Raw genomic sequence first — 21,421 nt, 5'->3', positions numbered from 1 at the left:
CCCTTCCACTTGTAAATACTTGTAGGTATTCTCTATCAGTTTGAGGAAGTTGCCCTTTTTTTCTTGTTTGGTTATTGGAATTTGTCAAATGCTTTTTGGAATTTGGCATTGGGATTTGTAAAATCCTTTTTTTCTAATGATATGATTGTATGATTTTTCTTCTTTAGGAACAATAATTTGATTGAATATGCTGATTTTTAAACATTAAATGAGTCTTGTATTGTGGAATAAGTCCCACTTGGTCATAGTGTATAATTATTAGATATTTTTGACTTTGAGTTGTTAATATTTTGTCAGGGATTTTTTTATCTGTTCATAAAACATACACATAAGTAGTTTTTCATTGTAATATTTTTATGTAATACTGATATTAGGGTAATGCTGCCATCACAGAGTGAGTTAGGAATAATTCCCTCTGCTTATATTTTCCTGAGACCTTTAATAATTGGTTATCTATCTTCCTTAAAAATTTGTGAAAGTACACCAGTGAAATCATCTGGCACAAGTCATTTTTTGTGGCAGAGCATTAATTTTATTTGCTTTTTATTGTGGTAAGAAAATTTGACATGAGATCTATGAATTTGTATGTGTAAAATACAATATTGTTAACTATAGGCATGATGAGGTACAGCAGATCTCTAAAACTTAATCACCTGTCATAAGTAAAACTTTTTACCAATTGAATAATAACTCCCTATTCTGCCATCCCCTTACCCCTGGTAACCAGCATTCTCTTCTCTGATCCAAAGTGTTTGACAATTTTATAGACCTCATATATGTAAAGTCACAGAGCATTTGTTCTTCTGTGACTGTTACTCACTTATTATGTTGTCCCCAATGTTCGTCCATGTTAACACATATGGTTTGATTTCCTTTTTGTTTTAAAGCTGAATAATAATGCATTGTTTGTGTATACCATATTTTCTTAATCCATTCATCTGTTGATGGACTCTTGGTGATTGTGAACAATGCTGCAGTGAATATGGGAAGGAATATATCTCTTCAAGATTCTGATTTCAGTTATTTTGGATATGAAGCAGAATTACTGGAGCATCTCGTGGTTCTTTTTTTAAATTTGGGGGGAAATGCCATAGTGTTTTTCATTATGGCTGCACCATTTTACATTCCCAGCAATAGTTAATAAGGGTTTCAATTTCTCCACATCCTCACGAACACTTGCCATATTTTGTGATTTTTGTTTATAGGCACATAACAGGTGTGAAATGTTATCTCATTGTGGTTTTGATTTTCATTTTACTGATTATTAGTGAAGTTGAGCATCTTTTCATGTACTTGTTGGCCATTTGTATGTCTTCTTGGTATGTCTGGGGAAATGTCTCTTCAGCTCCTTTGCTCATTTTTTATTAGGCTATCTGTGTTTATTTTTTCATTTGTTTTTTGCTATAGAGTTGAAAGAGTTACATACACATTTTAAACGTTAACCCCTTACCCAATACATGGTTTGCAAATATTTTCTCCCATTGTATAGGTTGTCTTTTCACTCTGTTGTTTCCTTTGCTGTGCAGGTTTTAGTTTGATGTAATCCTACTTCTTTATTTTTGCTTTTATTGCCTTTACTTTTGGTATGACATCCATGAAAACTGCCATGAATAATGCCATGGAGTTTATAAACTTCTGTGAAATTTTGATTTTTAATAATATACTGTAGCCACTCTGGATACTAAATCCCATTCCTCCTCTTCTGGTCCCACTGCTATTTTTGTTTTCTTGTTATTTGTTTAGTTATTTGGGTAGACCATTTTAAAATTTATTTCTTCAGCAATAGGCAATGTCTAATTACTCCTCAGAGAACACAGCTATCAGCATCTGCATAGTCACTATAGCCATAATTCTTAGCAGGGATGTCTCTGTCCCTTTCCCTGATATCTCTGTTAAACTACCTTATACTTTTTATATCACACTCAGCTGTTTGGTTCCACTTATTCCTAGCTGATTACTCCATTTTTTTGTTTGTTTTGTTTATAACACCATAGTGTATATGTTGGTATAAATAAACATATATAGGATATATGGTATAAATAAACATATATAGGATATAAATTGTCTCTTTGGCTTGTCTAATTAAATTTGGGTAGAGATAGTTTTGAGGAAAGTCCTTGTGGTTTGTTATGACCCCATTAGAGCTTTTCTTAGCTGTCTATTTCTTGATTCTCTTTGGTAAACTAGCTATTCTATAGTTTTAAGTTGTTTTTCTGATAGAACTATAAAATCCCTTATAATCACTTAAAACCAAAATTTTCATTGTTTTGGAGAATGCCTTTAAACTGGAACTTTTCAACATTCTGTTTCAAATAAAGTCTGTTTCTCAGAATGGATTTTGAGAGTTATCTGGGTGAAAACTCAGAGTCACTGTTCTAGGTACTAGACAGAGGCCATAGACTCTGGTCTTCTTAGCTCACCATTCTTTGGATGAAATCTCTGCTTTATTAGCAAACTGGGTATAGGCAATAAGGACCCTAGTATTCTCAACCTACCATAATTTGAGTTGCAGGTACATGGCAGCTGAAAGCCCTGACCTCTTAGCCAAACTCACCATGATTTTGCCTTAGAACTTGCAGGTGGAGTGGATAAGAAACCTTGTTATGAGGTGCAATATCTTTGATAAAGGATGTTAGAGGAGAAGGGGCCCTGTCTTTTGAGCCACACCTGTCCAAAATGGAGCTTCTCTCAGAATGAGCTGGGGAAGATTCAAGAGCAGATGATGGCTCAAGTGCAATAGATTCCCAGTCTTCTCACTTAGATTTAGTAAATTTTTCTTTAAAAAAATATTTCCCCCTTTGCTGCCTGCTTTTGGTGTAGTTTCCTGAGATTATTAATGGTTGCATTTTAAAATAATTTCATCAATTAATGTTCGTTGCACTGAGGAATTGGTATGTGGGTCTCCTTATACTGCCTTTCTGGAAGTGATTGCAGAATTTATTTATTTATAAGTTTAAATTTCCTTATTATGAGGCTATTCACATTATCTGTTTCCTATTTAATCAGATGATACTGTTCATACTTTGTGAGGAATAGGTTAATTTCATCTAAGTTTTCAAATACGTTTGTGTAAATTTGTTTCCAACATATGCTTATACTTTTAATGTCTGCCATACCTGCGGAGCTATCCCCTATTCATTCTCGATACTACTAATTCATGTCTTTCACTTTTTTTTTAGTCAGTAATGCTAGGGGTTTCTCACTGTAATTTATCTTTTTAAATAAATAATTTTTGGCTTCATTTATATTTCCTATTGTCTTTCAATTTTAAATTTCATTGATATCTACTTTTATCCTTAGTATTTCCTTTCTCCTTCTTGGTTTGTGTTTATTGCATTCTTTTTCTAGGTTCTTAAAGTAGGAGTTTATTGATTAGAAACTTTTTTCTCTTGTCTAATATATGTTATTGCTATAATTTCCCTGCTCCTTATAAGTTCCCTGCTTGAACTGTGTCCCCCAAATTTTGATAATTGCATTTTCATTTTCATTGAGTTCGATGTTTTTCTCTTTCCTTTGAAGCTTCCAGTAACCCATGGATTGTTTAGAGAAGCGTTGTTGAATATTCAGTTGAGTGGAGATTTCCCTCTTTTCTTGTGATGGGTTTCTAGCATGGTTCTATTCTGGTCAGCAAACACACTCTGTTTGATTTAAATTATTCTCAGTTTCTTTAGGATTGTTTTATGGCCATGAATATTATGAATTTTAGTTTATGTTGCCTGGGAATTTGAAAAGAACATGTAGTATGTTGGCTTGGGGTGAAGTGTTCCATAAATGTCAACTAAATCCTGTTGTTTGATGGTGTTGCTGACTCTTCTATATCCTTGGTGATTTTAGGGATAATTATATTATCAATAGTTATTCTAATTATTATGTTGAGAAAAGAGTGATAGAGTCTCTAAATATAATTATGAATTTTCTATTTCTCATTCAGTTCTATTGTTTCACAAAATTTACAGCTATGTAGAATTCCTATGTCTTCTTGAATTGGTTATTTTAGTGTTATAGAATGCTCCTCTCTGTCTCTCGTAATTTTCTTTACTCTGAAGTCTACTTATGAGTTATTAATATAGCCAGTCAGCCTTCCTATGATTAATATTTGAATAATGTATCTTTTTCCATCCTTTTCCTTGTAACCTGATTATGCTGCTCTACCTTGAGTTTTCTTGGAAATAGCATATGTGTTATAATTTTTAATCCATTCTGCTAATCACAGTGCTTTAATTGGTGTATTTAGGCTGTTTACATTTAATGTACTTATCACTTTTAGGTCTGGCATTTTATTTTTTGTTTTCTGTTTCCTCTGTTTATATATCATCACCTTTTTCTGACTTCATGTAGGTTATTGGCTATTTTATAGAATTTCATTTTGATTCATTTACAGTATTTTTTGAGTGCATGTTTTGGCATGTCTTTTAATAGTTCTACCTATTTAATTATATGTGCATAACTTATTGGTACCCAAAACTAACCCTGTTTATCTCCCTTTGCTCTCCAACAAGTATAACATTATCTTTTTAAATATTTCCTTTATATACATTTAGAACTACATTAAACAGTATAAGTTTTGCTTCAACTGTCTTCAACTGCTTCAACACAATTTAGAATACTCAAGAGGGAAGGAAAGAATAATGTATTATTTCTAACATTTGATATTGAAAGTTTCCTTCTATTAGCATATTCTTTCTATACAGAGAATTCTCTTTAACTAGTCTGTTAGGCTATATATTCTGGTGACAAATTCTTAGTTTTCCTTTATCTGGGAATGTCTTGATTTCCTCTTCATTCTTTAAAGATATCTTTGCAACATATGGGAATCTGGGTAGATAATCATCTCTCCACACTTTAAAAATGCTATTCCATTTCTTTCCAATGGCCATAGTTATGATGAGAAATCCATCATTGTCAAAATGGTCTTTTCTCCCTATAGGTAAGGTGACTTTTTTTATTTTTCCTCCTTGCTCCTGGCTTATTAGTTTTTCTTTGCTTTTTAGAAGTTTGACAAAGATGTGTCAGACTTAGTTGGGACTATTTTGTCTGGGGTTCTTTTAGTTCCTTCGGTTAATTTCTTTTGCAAATGTTGGAAATTTTCAGACATTGTGTCATCAAGTATTTTTTCTCTTTCACTGGGACTCCAATGACAAAAATATCAGGTATTTTTTTATAGTCTCATTTCATGTGTGTGTGTATGTGTGTGTGTGTATACACAGTGGAATTATTAAAATTGAACTATATGTGCTGATATAATTGACAAAAAAAAACAACCAAAGAAAGAAGAAATATATACATATTTATATATATAATGTATTTATATGTGTGTGTGTGTATATATATATATTTATATAAAATGTATTTCAAATGTTTTAAGTGATTATATCCAAAATTGTTTCTTACTAGTTTTTAATACTGTAAGAATTTTTTCACACTGAGTTTTATTCTACCACAAAAGTTACTTATTTTTTTGCCTCAAGTTGCATATAAATTACTTCATCTAATCCTTAACTAAAGAAACAGCAATTGATTCCAGCATTAATAGAAGAAATTGTGTTAACTAGGCTGGCTAAGTGTAAGAATGCCAGTCTCTAATGTGATGCATTCTTAAGTGAATTCCAGGGTTAATTTTAATTGTAAATTAATTTGACTTGATTTTCTCATTTTGAAGTTTAGCCGGTGCTTATCTGAATCATGATTTTCTTTAATAGTGCTGTAATTGTTTCATTTCTTGTCTTACATTAATGTACTTCATATTTATGGAAGAATGATTTAACTGTTATACATTCATCTAGGAACTGGAAAGTATTAAGTTTATTTTAAGACTCCCCAGGCTGCAGTAGTTTTCTAAAATCATTTTCATTTTATTTTCACATTTGCAAGGAATTTTCATCCTTAGAGGGGACACTAGTAATTGTATTATACATACATATAAACACATATATAAACTAACCCACCAAGAAATATCATAGCTTGATAATCGCAGAAAGAAACAGAATAGAAGTTACATTGATATGATATCAGTTATCTTAGAGTCAAATTATTTTTTAGGATCTCAAGGCTCGTTGAGAGTGTCACTACACAAAGGTGTTGTAATACTATTAATGTTATACACTTCAGTTACAAATGTTTAAACAAGTTTGGCATAATTTTTAAGAAAGTAATGTAAATGCATTAAATCCATGTCTAAATAGTTATTTTATATTTTTTAAAAATTTACTCTGCTATATTGAGAAAAGATTCTGAGTAACTAATAATAGCACATAAAATTCAAGACACTGTATGTTATACTGAAGAAAAATACTTTGGAAAACATAGCTGGGAATAAACTGAATCAAGGAATGAACTTTAAATGCCAAGTATAATGATCTCCACTATTTATTTATTTATATGTTTACCTACCTACTATTTGTTTATTTTTTATTTCTGTATTTATTTTTATTGTTATTTATTTGTCTTTTTTTGTCTTGAATAATTTTTTTTAAGTTTTGAATTTTATAGGATAAATTTTTAGGCCAATTGAAGTTATCTGCTACACTTTTAAAATAGGAAATGTTAGCTTCTTGATTTTCCTAAATGAAATATTTATTAATGAATTTAGTTCTGAAGCTTTGGTAGAGCATGGAAAATGTTCAAGGATGTGCATATGTATGCCTATTGCTGGAATTTCATTTATATTCACTAGTGCTAAAATATTATTTTCAAAGAGAGTCCTCTTAATATATTTTAATTATGAAATAAAGTAGAATTTTCTCTCTGTTACTTATAAATATATCCCAGTTACTGTGATGCAAGAAAGTATGTAAGAGAACAGATACTACAAGTTACCTTAACTGAATCTTAATTTTCCCTATGATATGATGATTTTTAATTTCTCTTTTCTAGTTTCAAGTGATTACTTTTATTTTTAACCTATGAGTGAATCTTTATATCTCCAAATTCCTTGTTTAAATTACAGCACACTCATACACATGCAAATAATATCCACACTTCTTAGTTTATAATCTATACTGATCTTTGAAAAATGTGGTTCAATACTTAAGACTTAACTGAATGAGGAGTCAATCAAAAATAGTTTTTGAGGGAAAGGCTAGTTGGTATTTCTTGTTTGTTTTTTTAATAAATACTCTAAATAGCTAGAATCAGAACACTCCCAAGAGTTTAGAGATCTCTTAATTTATCCTTCTACTGTACAGTAAATTTCTTCTTTGAGCAGATTTCTTTCTTTTATCAAACAGGGCTTCACATAATGGATAGCACTGGTATAAAGCAGTGACCATGTTGTGACAGATGTTGCTAGGTGCAGGACTCATTTCAATGATGAAGAGTGGAGAGACTCAGACTAATGCAAATGCACAAGACAGGCAGACTTTAAAGAGATAATTTCCATTCAACTTTGAAAATGATTTGGGTCTTTATAAAAGTACAATATACCCCAGTGGTCTAATCTTGACGAAGGGTGAATAGGCATTAAGAAATCTTCCTTAGGCACATCAGCATGAACCCTGCATCAAGACCTACAATCTTTCTTTTCCAGATCTATTAACATTTTTTCTCCTGTAAAGGGCTGCTTTTTTTAGCTTGTGTGCATGTGGGAGTTGTGATATGAAGGGAAAAAAAGAGGGAACTCAGATAAGGATAAATTTAGTTTAATTTAGTGACATGATGTCACTTTGCCTTTGATTTCTGTCTCTGCTCTGCCCTTAAGCTTCATTTACAGTAGCTACTGTTAAGTCTCTAAACTTTTAAAAGTTCAAATCTTTAAAAAGGGGATAAAAGTCATTGCTGACCTTCAGCATTTGGGGTAATGAATTCTCAGGCTTAAAGTCTCATAGGCTTTCTCACAAGAGATCAGTTCCTGGTGCTTTGGTCAGATCAGTATTTCCAGAAATAAACGATCATTCTAATGATAAATTTAGTTCACGATGTCTTCTCCCCGTACAAGCTCAAATGTGACAGAAAGGGGCACTATGCCTCTTCATATTGACTCATTGGCTTCTCTGGAGTCATGACTTTTTAAAGCAGGAGAAACTTGTCAAGATGATCCATAGTCTATACTTGTTTCACTTTAAGGTAATATTAGAAACAAGAAAATTACACCCAGTCCAGAGACAGAAAGGAACCAACATACAAAAATGGGAATCAAGTTCACAGAGTATAAAAAGACAACTAAGATTTTGGGTCAGTAGTTTTAGAGAATAATGGTCATTTCTATGGGTGCAAATCTGATCAGATTATGACCATTTTTTAGTAGGCGTGCAAAATAAATAAATACCAGCAGTGGGATCAAAAGCTCCCAGGTGAGAATCTCCAAAAAAGCAGAACTGAATAGTTACCTGTATTTGGAGCATAGGAGAGAATTGCAGTTTATCATGTGTTGTGTGAAAACCCTCTCATCTGTTAGAGTGTGAGAGTTGAGGTGAAGGAACCCTTGAATGTGTATATTCTAGAACATTCTTTTTTTCTCCAGTGATGCTTTACTTTTCTGGGTTTTGGCAAGAGCAGAATGGCCTTTGAGGTTAATATGGAGAAGAGCAATGTCTTAACTGTTTCCTTTAGAAGGAACTATAGCAATCAGTGTCTACATGGCACTAAAATGCCATTTGAGAATAGCAGTCCTCTTTTCTTTTTGGTGATACTGTTATCAAACACCTACTCACTAAAGGGCAATAAAGGGACGCCTGAAAGATAAATTCACTTGCAAACACTGATTTGTAAATTGAATGTAATAAAATATGTTAAATCTGATTTTTATAAAGATCAAATAAATTAAAATGTTTCAAATGTCAAAACAGTGCATATATTATCATTTTGATAAGAATATGGCAATCCAGTTTGAATATATTTAATCAAAGAGGAAGTAATAGAAATCACATCAGCATCAAAGCAACATAAGTCCACCCTTATTGTTTTTAAAAATATATTATTTATATTTATACTTAATCATATATATGTGTGTGTGTGTGTAATAATGGAATATTATTCATCTCTAAGAAAGAAGGAATACCTGCCATTTGTGACAACATGGATGGACCTTGAGGAAATTATGCTAATTGAAATAAGACAGAGAGACAAATACCATATGATCTCATTTATATGTAGAATCTAAAAAAACCACACTTGTAGAGACAGAGAATAGAATGTGGTTGTGGGGTCTGAGGAGTAGGAGAAATCAGGAGATATTGGTCAAAGGATACAAACTTCCAGTTATAAGACAAATTCTGGGAATCAGAATTTGGGGTTTAATGTACTGCATGGCAATTATAGTTAATACTGTTATATATTTTAATTTGTTAAGAGAGTAGATCTCAAATGTTCTCAATACAAAGAAGAAAGGGTAATTATGTGACATGATGGAGTTTTTGGCTAATGCTCTGGTAGTAATCATTCTATAACATGTAAGTGTTCCAAATCAATATATTGTACACTATAAACTTTCACAGTGTCATATCGTTTATATCTCAATAAATTTGGAAATATAATTTGGACCACTTTCCAACTTATAATTTAAAATTTATTAAAATTAAAAAATAAAATTTGTAAAGTAAGAAATAGAAATAAATTTCTAAAATATGTAGCACATCTCCCTTTCTTTTCCCCTACTCTGTTATCTTTGCTAATAGCAAAGCTTAACACATGCACACATATATGTGTATACATATATTTATTTCCACATTTAAATAAAGGCATGACATACATCTTATGTAGTCCCTAAATAATCAAATGCATGATCAACTTCCTATTCTCCCCTTACAGACATCCTACTTCAGAAGGGATCATTTTACAAGCAACACTGAGAAAGGGTAACATTTTTAAACTCCATTGCAAATTTTAAATTTAATAGGAAAAGTATACCTTCAAAGCTAAAGAAAATAACCTATTGATATCCTTTCTGAGATAACAAGGTTAATACAGATTTATAATTTCTCTTTTACATTTGATGTTTAGAAAAAAAACTGTAGTATTAGTTAAAAAAAAAACTGAAAATTAGTTGAGTATACTAGACTTCTATTTATCATCATAACAGGTTCAGAAAGTGAAACTAATACTTTCATACTTTGTCCTCAGGAACTTAGGACCACATATCCAGGATAAGTACAAATGCCAGGCTTCAATCAAAATATTAGTAATATTTCTTATTCTTCTCAGCTACATCTTGTTTATGTGTTATGTTTGGTGGTATTGGAAGCAATGAAAATGATAGTTTCTAAGATTTCTTCAGAGGTACCCAAAGATTATGGAATTCTTGACATATGCTTTTGAACCTATTACTGACTTTTTAAAGTATGCTGAAAATTCTACTTCACTTTTTCATGTTAATTTATAGTGAATGGAATCATTGTGAATGGAAGTTTAAGACTGTTTTGTTTCATGTGTACATGAATCTTGAATACAATCTAATTAAATTGGATAAAATATAGTTAGCTAATAATAAATAACATATTAGAAACAAAATTAAAGTATATTTTATTGGATAACTCCAAAACACTGTTTCATTGATCAGAACAGATACGTTGTCTAACATTTTGTCGGTACTATGCTGGCCACTCAGTTTACACATACATTTCCACTCTTATTTAATAAAATGCAATATAGGACCCTTTGTAAACTACAGAAAGGCCAAGGAGAACTCGAAGAAGAGAAAATGAGCTTGTAGATTCTGCCACAATCATCAGTGGCACCCTAATTTGAAGCATTCATATATTCTTAGAGAAAGTTTTCTACAGCCCTTTTTCTCTAACTTTTCTCCATCAGTCCAAAACCATTTGGTTATATATATATTTGGTTGACTAAGATCTTTCTGTCTGTTTTTGTCACTCTATATATATACAGACATATATATTATTGTCTGTTATATTTATATCATATATAATATATCTAAATATAAACACATGATTTCTATTTATATACTTTTGGATAACCAACCACCACAAAACTTAGTGGTTTAATACAAAAGTGTGTTATTATCTTTCATGTTATGTATGCTAACAGGGCTCAGACACATGCTCTTCATTGGTGCTTTTCATGCTTATTGAAGTCAATAGTTGCTGTGTTTAGAATCACCTGAAGGCTTAATTGTGTGGGAGTATCTTTACTGACATGTCTATTTCAACTGAAATGGCTGGAAAGCTGCAGGATGGTTGGTTGGCTTTTACTCTTGATGCAGGGCCTATTCAAAACGTTGCCATCTGTTGGATTTCCTACCTAGTCCTGCCTTTTCTTGGAGGTACAGGTAGAAACCAGAAGGCATCCTTTGACACAGTCTCAGAATGGAACTTATCCACATTTTTGGGGGCAAGAAAGTTGCTAAATCCAGAATAGATCCAAGGGAAGGTAAGACAATTCACCTCTGTTTGTGAGAAGTAGCATTTAAGCCAGGAAAGGAAAATGATGGTAGTCCTCTTTGGAGAGTTTTTGCAACATATATGCATTTAAATATGCATATATATTGTGTTTACTTATAGTCTTCTGATATATAATAAGCTTTTGAGAGCAGGAGTGTGATTATTCATTATTCTTTTCCCAGTTAATTGTGCAGTGCTTTATGTTAAATGAAGCCTTAAAAATACCTATTTAATGAGTGCATAGCAATACTGCAATGAAACATTAGTGAATATCATTGAACATATTTGACATACCTGTTAAGAGGGTAACAAAGAAGTAGTGGTGAAAAATAAATGAAAAAATTGCATATCCAAGGTGTTAAATGTCCTGCTCTAAATGAATAATTTCAAGAAATTTCCAGACTTATTCCCTAAGTATGAATGCTTCTTTCAAAATCTTTGTGTTAAGTAGCAGCAATAACCTATTCAACTTCCTGCAACAACCTAGCTACTTACTAATATCTTTTCTCAGATTCCAAGAAATAGAAAAATTAAAGTCATTACAACAAACCAAGACAATTAACCATAGTAATTAAATGAAGAAAAAATACGTTTTAACTAAAAAGAGTTCAAAAGTTGTTAAGAAGTTATGAAGGAATAATTAGGAAGAAATAAAAAACACATCTCTGGAAAGATGGCAAACCAAATTTGTAAATATATCTCAATGTCCCTGATAGATTTGCATGCAATTATGAGACAATGTAATGATAATTTAAGAACATCTTAACTTTGATAACCTACTATATCAAATAATCATGCAAAAGCCTAATTTTAGTTAATCCAATATGTGGATTTTAGAAAATTTAGCACAAATATATGCCAAGTGTAATTATTATCAAACATGCTACGTTTTATGAAATTTTGTTGTACAGATTTTAACTTACTTATACAATTTGTTTTATTTATAAGGAAAGGATAACATTATAGACAAATATATTTCTCTGTAAATTGTAAGCATATTAAGTTGACCCAGCACCCTAGTATTGCTAGTGTGAAAAATTTTTAAATTATTTTCCTCTTCAAGATGATAAGCAAATCTTCATTTAATTGTTTCTAATAGGCTTATTAGACATAAGGTATTATAAAAGCTTAATTTTTCCAGGATCTGATATGTCAAAACATTTTGTAAGTAAAAAAATATCAGTTTTAAAATGAATCATAAAAAATTAGTTAAAAAAGTTTTTGTGTAATTAAAGATAAATTTGCATATTGTGCCTTTATTTTAAAAGTATCCACTTAACATTCACTGATCTTAAATGCTTAATTAAAACCATAGATAGCTCTATTAGGTTAAGTAATCTGAATAACACTGGAAAAATGTTCTATTTTAAATTACCTGTTCTGGAACATTTAATGTTAGCAAGTAACATAAAAATAGTTAATATGTGTCAATCATTTTGTAGATATTTAAACATTTGGCAATGTGAAGAATTAAAACATTTCCAAATCTGTCTACACATGGCAAAATATTGCATATAAATCTGCTTCCAATATGAAAAATGTGTGTAGAAAGTGTTATATAAAAACCAATTTGTATTTTACTAGTGTTTTTCATAACAGTACAATTTATGAATATATCCATTGAGATTACTCAATCAAGAGGAATATTTAACACACACATACATTTAATCACAAAGTTCAAATTTAACAACGAACATTAAATCGGTATAAAAAGTGTGGTCCTCTGATGAGAATGAGGTTAAAGAATACTTTGACTCAGTTAATCTATTTAAAGGCATATATAGTAAACTGATTTTTAATGATCTCTGTGAATTTTTACTGTACTTTACAGTATGTCACAATTAACTGTACTTGCATCCCTACAGTGAAATCTTTATCAAACAACAAAAATAAAATTTAAGGACTACTCAAGTAAATTTGAAATTTTACATAATATAAAATATTTAAAGTATGATTAATTTTCCTCTATTTGTTTCTTATTTAAGCAGCTTGATTCACCATCTGCCCTTTGCCATTTGTGTTGGAAAATTCTTCCTACACTCAGGCTCTTCTTTCATGTGGTGTATGGTTGTAGATGAATCCAGTAATTACATTTCTGTTCAGAGTAAGAGGTTGTATCACCCTCATCTCATACAGATAAGGTTGCCAAAGCAGTAACGTACCAGTAGAGAGTATTCCTAGAGTCGTTGTGCTCTGACTATTGCTACCAGACAAAATTTTAAGACTTTAGTAGGACTTAATAAAATAAAGCTGGAGAATGACTGTATTTGATTAATGAAAATTATAAAATCTAGGGACATGTGTAAGTACATACATGCTATTATAAATTACCATTATGTCTAGTAAAAGGACTTATAAAGTTACTAATAATCATGCAAATACAAATGTTTGGAAAGTATTAAGTTGTCCTGCTTATCAAGATAAAAAGAATAATTTGATTTTATGTAGTATCATTGGTAGAAAGAATATGAAGCAAAGGGACCAATTATATTTGCCTGGTTGTGGCCTCCTATATAAATAAGGATACATCTGGAACTCAGCTAAGACTAGAGACCTTGATCAAGAAGGAACTACAAAACACCTTCTAATTTCTGTGGTTACTATGTTTTCACTTTTTCTATTAGTGACAAAATGAGTAAGGTTATATCTAGATAAAATAGATCAACCTTGGGAACTTAATTTCACATGGTCTCAGTAAGCTCCACTTAAAAGGAATAATGGGAGAGAAGTTTGGAAGGCAATTTTGAGTGGACAAATGGAAGATAAGAGATCAGAAGAGGGACTTGGTTATGAAACATAATGCACTCAAACTAACGGGCGCTGTGCTCTGTCTCTCACTTGATCTGAGTCAGTACAAATTGTTTTGACAATATTTAAGTTATGATTAGTTTTTCTTCCAATTTGGATAGAGAAGCACATTTTCTCATCCATCATGCCTACCTACATCAGAGATATGTTCTCCTTGTCTCATGAATGAGTTATCTGGATAGGTAATCCACTGTGGAAGTTGCCATTTGGACTATTCACTACCCCTGACTACTGACAAGGTCAAGACCATTCCAAAGCCTCATGAATAGAACTAGATAATCAAAACCTTGACAAAGAGAGGCCATGAAGAAATTATGCTTTTCCTGAGAAACAAATCTAAGCAAAAGTACTGAGATGTTCTCTCCGTAACGTCCTCACATCAGATCCAAGATAGAATTATGACAATTAAGCAAGCATTTTATTAATATTGGAATTTTTATTTTTCTTTTGCAACAAAAAATAAAGCACTTACTGAAATCCTTTCATACATCATTTCATGTAATCAGCTTTATAATCTTTTTCTGACTTTTAATAATATCAACTGCTATTTCATTTGTATACTGCTATTTCATTTCATTTTCATGATATTGATTAGCCCCTTGCTATCAAAGTGAGAAATACGGAAAGTCAGGGAGTAATCTAGACTCACAGAATTAAAATTATATATCAACAGTATTTTCAGGTTCATTGTATAGTTTAAGAAACCCTGATTAGGTATCTAAGAATAAGTTAATTTTCCTTAGCTAATAGCTAAAATTTCTTCCCTATTATCCATGATAAGTTCCTTTCCAGAAGGATCTGTCTTATTATTTTTTTTCTCTCAATATCAAGATGTACCAAATTTCCTTGCTCAATAAATACTGATAGGACTGAATAAAAGTCAACTGAATTTGTTCTACTGATTGCATTAAATAACTTTTTGTCCATTTTTATTGTCCTTTTATAATGCATCCAAGTACTTTAATCAAGACTCGATAAATGGATTTGTTCAATATAAGTAGTAACATTTCAATTGAAACAAATAAGCTAATTCTAAAATAATTTAAAAATTTTTTCCAAGGATATGGAAGATAAACTTATCAGCCTTTTTAGGAGAATTTATTCATAGGGCCACTGCTCATGACATAGTATCTAGGAAATTTTATGCTTCTAACCTTATGCCTTATTCTGTAGGAGGTCACTTGGTTTTTAATGATATTTTCTACTAACTGTTGACTTTCAACACAAATGTAAACTTTAATTCCTATAATCACTAGAGATCTAACCCAAATGAGAAAAAAAGTAAAGGTTTGTAGGAAAAACCATTTTGTAGAACACAAGAGTGCTTTGCATTTCTCACTTAGAAATTTATTGTTGTAGTAGAGTTGACATAATTTCATGAATTTACTATTTATTCTCTTATACTGTTTATTTATTCAGTAGGTATTTAAGTGACCATGATAGGCTATGCACCATTCTGATTATGAGGATTAATTATGAGAAGAAATCAATTTATTCATGAAATAATGAAAAAATTGAAATAATTAGTATAAAACAAGAACTTAAAAGTTTAGCTTTAGTTTAAATACTAATTTATTTTCCACTTTTTATTATTTTTGCCTGAAAAGCATATATTTTTTTATTTAATGTTCAGGACAGATACAAACTTGAGGGTCCTCAAACTTCAGTAAGACATACAGAAATCCTGAATGATGATGGACACTCAAGTGATGGCATTATCTCCAAAAGCACCAATAAGTTTTTCTTAACTGTAGGTGTGTCTATTCATCTCTTAAACATTTTTAGACTTTAAAAGAATTGTAGTCCTAATAGACAATTTTTGATAACATCAGAATTTTGAAGTTCAGACTGAAATACTATTATTATTTACTCAATTTGATCTAGAAATTCTCTTGTACTATTTATTTATTCAATAGGTATTTGAGTGACCTATGCACCATTCTGATTATGAGGATTAATTTGATCCATGGCTTAAAGGTGCTTATTCTCCCACAAAAGACACAGAAGTGTAAATACTTAATGTTTCTAAATAAGATGAGTATTACAAAAAAGTGTCCTGTACAGATGAGTGTATGTTTATTTGCATATACTCACATACATACATATGCACACCTGCATATATATAATATATACATACACACACATACACACATCTTAGCTTTGTTTATTGTGACTTTCTAGAACAATAGCAACCCAGTAGCAACGAAGGCTCCTTATACTTAGATGTTGCTCTAAATGCCATTCTTCCAATAACATAAACCAAGGCTCTTTGGAAAAATGTTGATGCCAGAGTAAGATGTGCCTGGAACTTTTAATGGTACCGAAAGTAAGGCCCTACATCTTCAAAAAATGATCTTGGCATGTCCAAGGAGAGAAACCAACTTGAAAACTCTCCCCCTTTTCAAATCGAGGTCAATTTTGACAATGAAAAAATTACTAACCACAGAATAAAATACATACATGAAATAAATGAATACATTGGATAAAAGAGACTGTTCTTTCTTAACATATAATTCCAAAAGAGAAATATCCAAAATATAAAAAATCAAAATTATCTTGGGCATTCATTATAATAATAGCTTCCATTGGCAAGAATCAAATATTAATGGGGCAAAGCATAATAACATATCAGATATTTGCATATTTTTGAACTATCTTCACATAAAATATTTCATAAATATTGAGTAATCTTTCATACTAAATAAAAGATTATTACAGATTATTAAATTACTGTAATATTTAGAGTTAATCTTACCAAAAGTGTAACTTAAATCTAATTATGCCAAAATATCAGACAAATCTTAATTAAAATCTACAAAATAATTGGCTAGTACTTTTCTAATATGTCAAAGTCATAAATAAAACTGAACAACTTTCCTGCATAGAATATTGAAAGATGACAATTAACTACAATGGGACCCTGGATTGGATCTTAGATGAGAGAAAACATATGAATGGGACAACTGCTAAAATTTGAGTAAGGTCTATAGTTAATAGTTTGAGGCAATATTAATTTCCTGTTTTTGCTAATTGTACTCTGATTATGTAAGATCTTAACATTTGAAGAATTTGGGTAAAGGGTACACAGGAAGTCTTGTGATATTTTTGTAAGTCTGAAAAAATGTTAAAAATTATTGTATAGAGCATAAATGATAAGAATTCAGAGTACCAGAATTAAGAAGGAAAGAAACAAGGTAAAAGGAGTCAAATATGTGGGAACAGATGTATTATAAATACTTACTTTGGCTAGGCATTTGATTATTCTATCACTTGTATTCCTGTAAAATACTTTGAGAAAAATAGTATTATTCTAGTCTTGCAGGTGATAATATGATACATTAGTTTATATGTTTATTGGATATAATTAGATTAATCTATATTAAGCAAAAATGAATAGGGCTTATCAAAATTTTCAGACTACAGTTGTATCTATAGAACCCGAGCTCTCATAATAGTTCTGTGCAACTTATCTGCTTAGTACTATATGCACCCTTTTAAATCTTTGTTGCTCCATTTTTTTAAGCTTACTTTCTCTACTTAGTCCACATAGAATACTGAATATTCACTATTTGGTGGAATACCATAGCCCCAACATCCACAATTAGATTTTATAGGCATTTATAGAGATTAATTGAGCAAACCCAAATTGCAATTTAAATTCACTTGCATTGGTTAAATTGTGTGTGTGTGTGTGTGTGTGTGTGTGTGTGTGTGTGTGTGTGTGTGGAGAGAGAGAGAGAGAGAGAGAGAGATGGGAGGGAAGGATGTGGTGGGGAAAGGTTGCAAGGGATGTGTGATGTTTGGAACTGTTGAGATATGTGTACTATATCTGGTTTTTCTTATCTTATTTCTGGTTCTATTAGTGTATCAATCTTACTTTCTCTGTTCAGACTAGCTCTCTTTAGTTTTGCACTTACACTGTAAATGCTTTCTTCCACCAACCACACACATCAGCCACACACCCATATATGCTTACAGATATACACACATATACACCTCCTTTATTCAATAGAGAAAATCAGCTTGTAGCAAACATCTACACAGGTTCAATCAACTGTACCTGGAAGACTATGCTTATAAAGTGTAATCATAGCTGCTGAAAGTCACATATATGGTTAAGCCTGGAACATTCTGGAAGAAAAGGAGGGAGGTACTATATGAAGGGCAGACACTCAAAAACAGCCAGACTGATGGTTTGAATCCAGCTCTATTATCTATTGGCAAATGACCCTCGGAGCATTGTTTAAGCACTCAGTAACTTTGCTCATTTGTTTAATATTTGTGTGTGTGTGTGTGTGTGTGTAGTCTAGATTTATTTTTAGAAATAATGAGTGATACATCTAAATTCACTTAGGAAAATTCTTGGCATGTATGAAGCACTGGGTAAATATTAGTTACCTATTTTTATCAGGAGAAAGTAAGCATGCTTGGTAAAAGTACAGGTGATGATAAGAAAAAGTAATGCAAGCATACCAGTGAGAATGAGAGTTTGAATACAAGGAAAATAGAACTCTATTTGATTAAGGGAGCAAAGGGAAATAGAGTGTGGCCAAAAATACAGGAATGGAAGATTACAAAGATTCCGGAAAACGTCATAGTTAAAAAAGCACTCTCATTCCACCTTTAGCCTCAGATATCACTTTGGATATAAAATACATGTACAAGGCTCAGTAAAAATGCTGCTCCAATGTAATCTATATAAAAAGTCTATATATTTGCAGAGAATTATTAGTTGCAAAAGTAAAGTGTCAGCTTCAGCCTTTTGGAAGAAGAGACCTATTTTGTTTGTTTTTTATTGGTATTGTAGCTACTAGATCATCTTGTTGTTTGTCTTATCTGCAGTGTCCTTTCTGGCCTTGCACTTCAGGCAAATGTAAATCAAAAGCCTTAAGAGTTATGGATCCTGATGATTCACAAGGTAATCTTGCAAACACAGCAGGGAAATACACAATTTGCAAATTGCTTAACTGACATCTCTGCTATTATCCTAAAATATTGTTGCAGTACAAATCATTTTATAATATTTCAGCTTGATTATATTTTAAAACTTTACCTTTTGCTAGATAAATATATTGCCTCCCATTTGCATACTTTTATTTTGTTAAATTTTATGTGTATTGAAGGGCAGGATGCTTTATTTCAGGATTACCAAAAGTCCTTATCATGTGAGTTATTTTTAAGTTTGTTAAACTTTTATTGATTTTTTAAAAAATTTCTTTGTACTGGACTTTCTTGCAATTACAAATTATGATTGTATTTGTCTTGAGATTAACATTACAATATTACTAAAGATTTTCCATTTTGTTACTATGCTTATTTCATTAAAAAAGGCCTATTGAGTTCATCTCTGGCACTTTCAAATTATATCTTTAGTGCATTTTTCATCAGTCTTTTCATAATACTTTTCCTACAATAAGCATAAAAATGTACTTACCAATATCAGACAAGGTTCTTCTCAGTCAAGTATCTCATGCTGCAAAAAATTTAACGGTAGGGCTATATTCTCATAGACTTTAATTAAATAGATTTAGAATTCATAGTAACTTTGTCACTGTGACTTCAATGTAGACATAAACCTACTTTAACACACATGTAAAGAATAAAATTGAAATTATTTTCATATGTTAGAATATATTCTGGCCATACATATCTTGTCAAGTAGTTATTACAATGTTTAATTGGATAGAAGCTCTACAGAGCAGAGTACTTAACTAGAAGATGGTTCAATGGCAATCATGTAATCTCTTATAGATAAAAAAAAAAGGGAGATTGGTGCAAATTATCTCTAAGAATTCTGCTTATTTTAACCATTAGTGATGATATTTTAAACTTCAATTAATTTTTCATTAAGGACAAAGATTGATTTAAAATACTAAATTTTCCTTCTCTGCAGACATTCAGCTTAATTTAATTCAGATTATGTCAGTATAACTAAAGAAACCCAGCTTGATCCACTCATTTAGAATTGTAATTCGGCAATCTGAATAACTATTGGGAAAAAAAGGCAACAAAGGACTTAAAGCATATATTTAGAATAAACTTGAGTTACACATCTTAGTGCCAGTATAGGACATTTACAGGGAAATACATAGGAAGGGAAACCATTTTAGAGAACATTTAACAATGATGGCACAAAAGATTTTCTTGATCACCTGACATATGAAGTCATTAGCCAGGGGATGAAGCCAACTAGAGATATTTCTCTGGAGAGAATGAGAGACAGATAGACAAGCACACATACACAGGAGAGAGGGGCTGGAAGAGAGGGAGGAAATGCTGTATGTGGCATGGGTGTTCTTTTTATCTGCTAGTCTTTTAGCAATAAAATGTCATGTTGATCACATATTGAAAGATAAATATCAGTTTACTATTACTAGTACTTTTGGAGGATATTGTCTTAGGAAGGATATCTGAATGGAAAGGATCTATCAAAGTTTTACATATTTGACAATATTTCATGTATTTACTCTGTTTTAAATTCTAAGATGCTCTGCTTGGGTTTGTGTTATCCATTAATATGTAATTTTTGTTTAATATATAAACAAATTACTCTGTTCTCTTTTACTCAAAATTTCCAATCCTTGCCAATACAGTATATCAAAATAGAAATTGATTCTACAAAAGTTGAAACATATGTAGTTTATTCTTACCTTAGGGAAGAGCTTATGAATGTAGAAAATTTGAAGACCTTTTTTATTTTTCAAATACTGATTATACATTGCATATATTTTATCTGCTCTTCTGTATATATAAATTATTAGTGTAGTTTTTAAAAATGACATGTTTGAATACATTTCCTCATCTATAAAAACAAGAAATTACTGTAACACATTTCAGTGTAAATGGAACTACTTTTTATGCCAATCCGTAAATAAGATCATTTATGAGTCTAAATAACATGTAAGATCTTTAATTAGATGAGTAAATATAATCCAATTGATGTTAATAGGCAAAATTTAGACAGATATTTACAGTGTCCAATTAATATCTGAAAGCAGGGTACCCAAGTCCTTTCCTTAAACAGTATAGAATCATAACTTTGCTTTTACCTACAGCTCTTCAAAATATACATAATTGTCCAAATTAGGAGGATTCAGTTGCTCATAAAATACATATGAGTATGAAAAGTGCGTTGTAAGAAATGGACTTTCTGTAGTTTCATAGTTCCTTCTGAAGCTTCCTAGGGACAATGAAGTAAAAATGGATAGAAATGAACTTTTACTTATCCATGTAAGAAGTAAAAAAAGTGGGTGCAATTTTAAAAGGAAAGGATATTAAAT

The 21,421-nt window shown here is 31.1% G+C and overlaps 1 long non-coding RNA gene across 1 annotated transcript in view; it reads left to right on the top strand.

Annotated features, from left to right (window-relative positions):
* The window catches only part of LOC140845029 (uncharacterized), a 144,414-nt gene extending 125,329 nt beyond the window's left edge, over positions 1 to 19,085 (top strand). Inside the window, exon 4 of the long non-coding RNA XR_012123647.1 lies at positions 18,984 to 19,085. This is a non-coding gene — a long non-coding RNA (uncharacterized lncRNA). The remainder of the gene's footprint in view (positions 1 to 18,983) is intronic.
* Positions 19,086 to 21,421: the final 2,336 nt, after the last annotated feature.

The sequence above is a fragment of the Manis javanica genome, chromosome 2 (assembly GCF_040802235.1).
Source record: "Manis javanica isolate MJ-LG chromosome 2, MJ_LKY, whole genome shotgun sequence".
NCBI classification, from domain to species: domain Eukaryota; kingdom Metazoa; phylum Chordata; class Mammalia; order Pholidota; family Manidae; genus Manis; species Manis javanica.
Note: the sequence above shows the minus strand (reverse complement) of the source record. Positions and strands in the feature narration are given on the sequence as shown.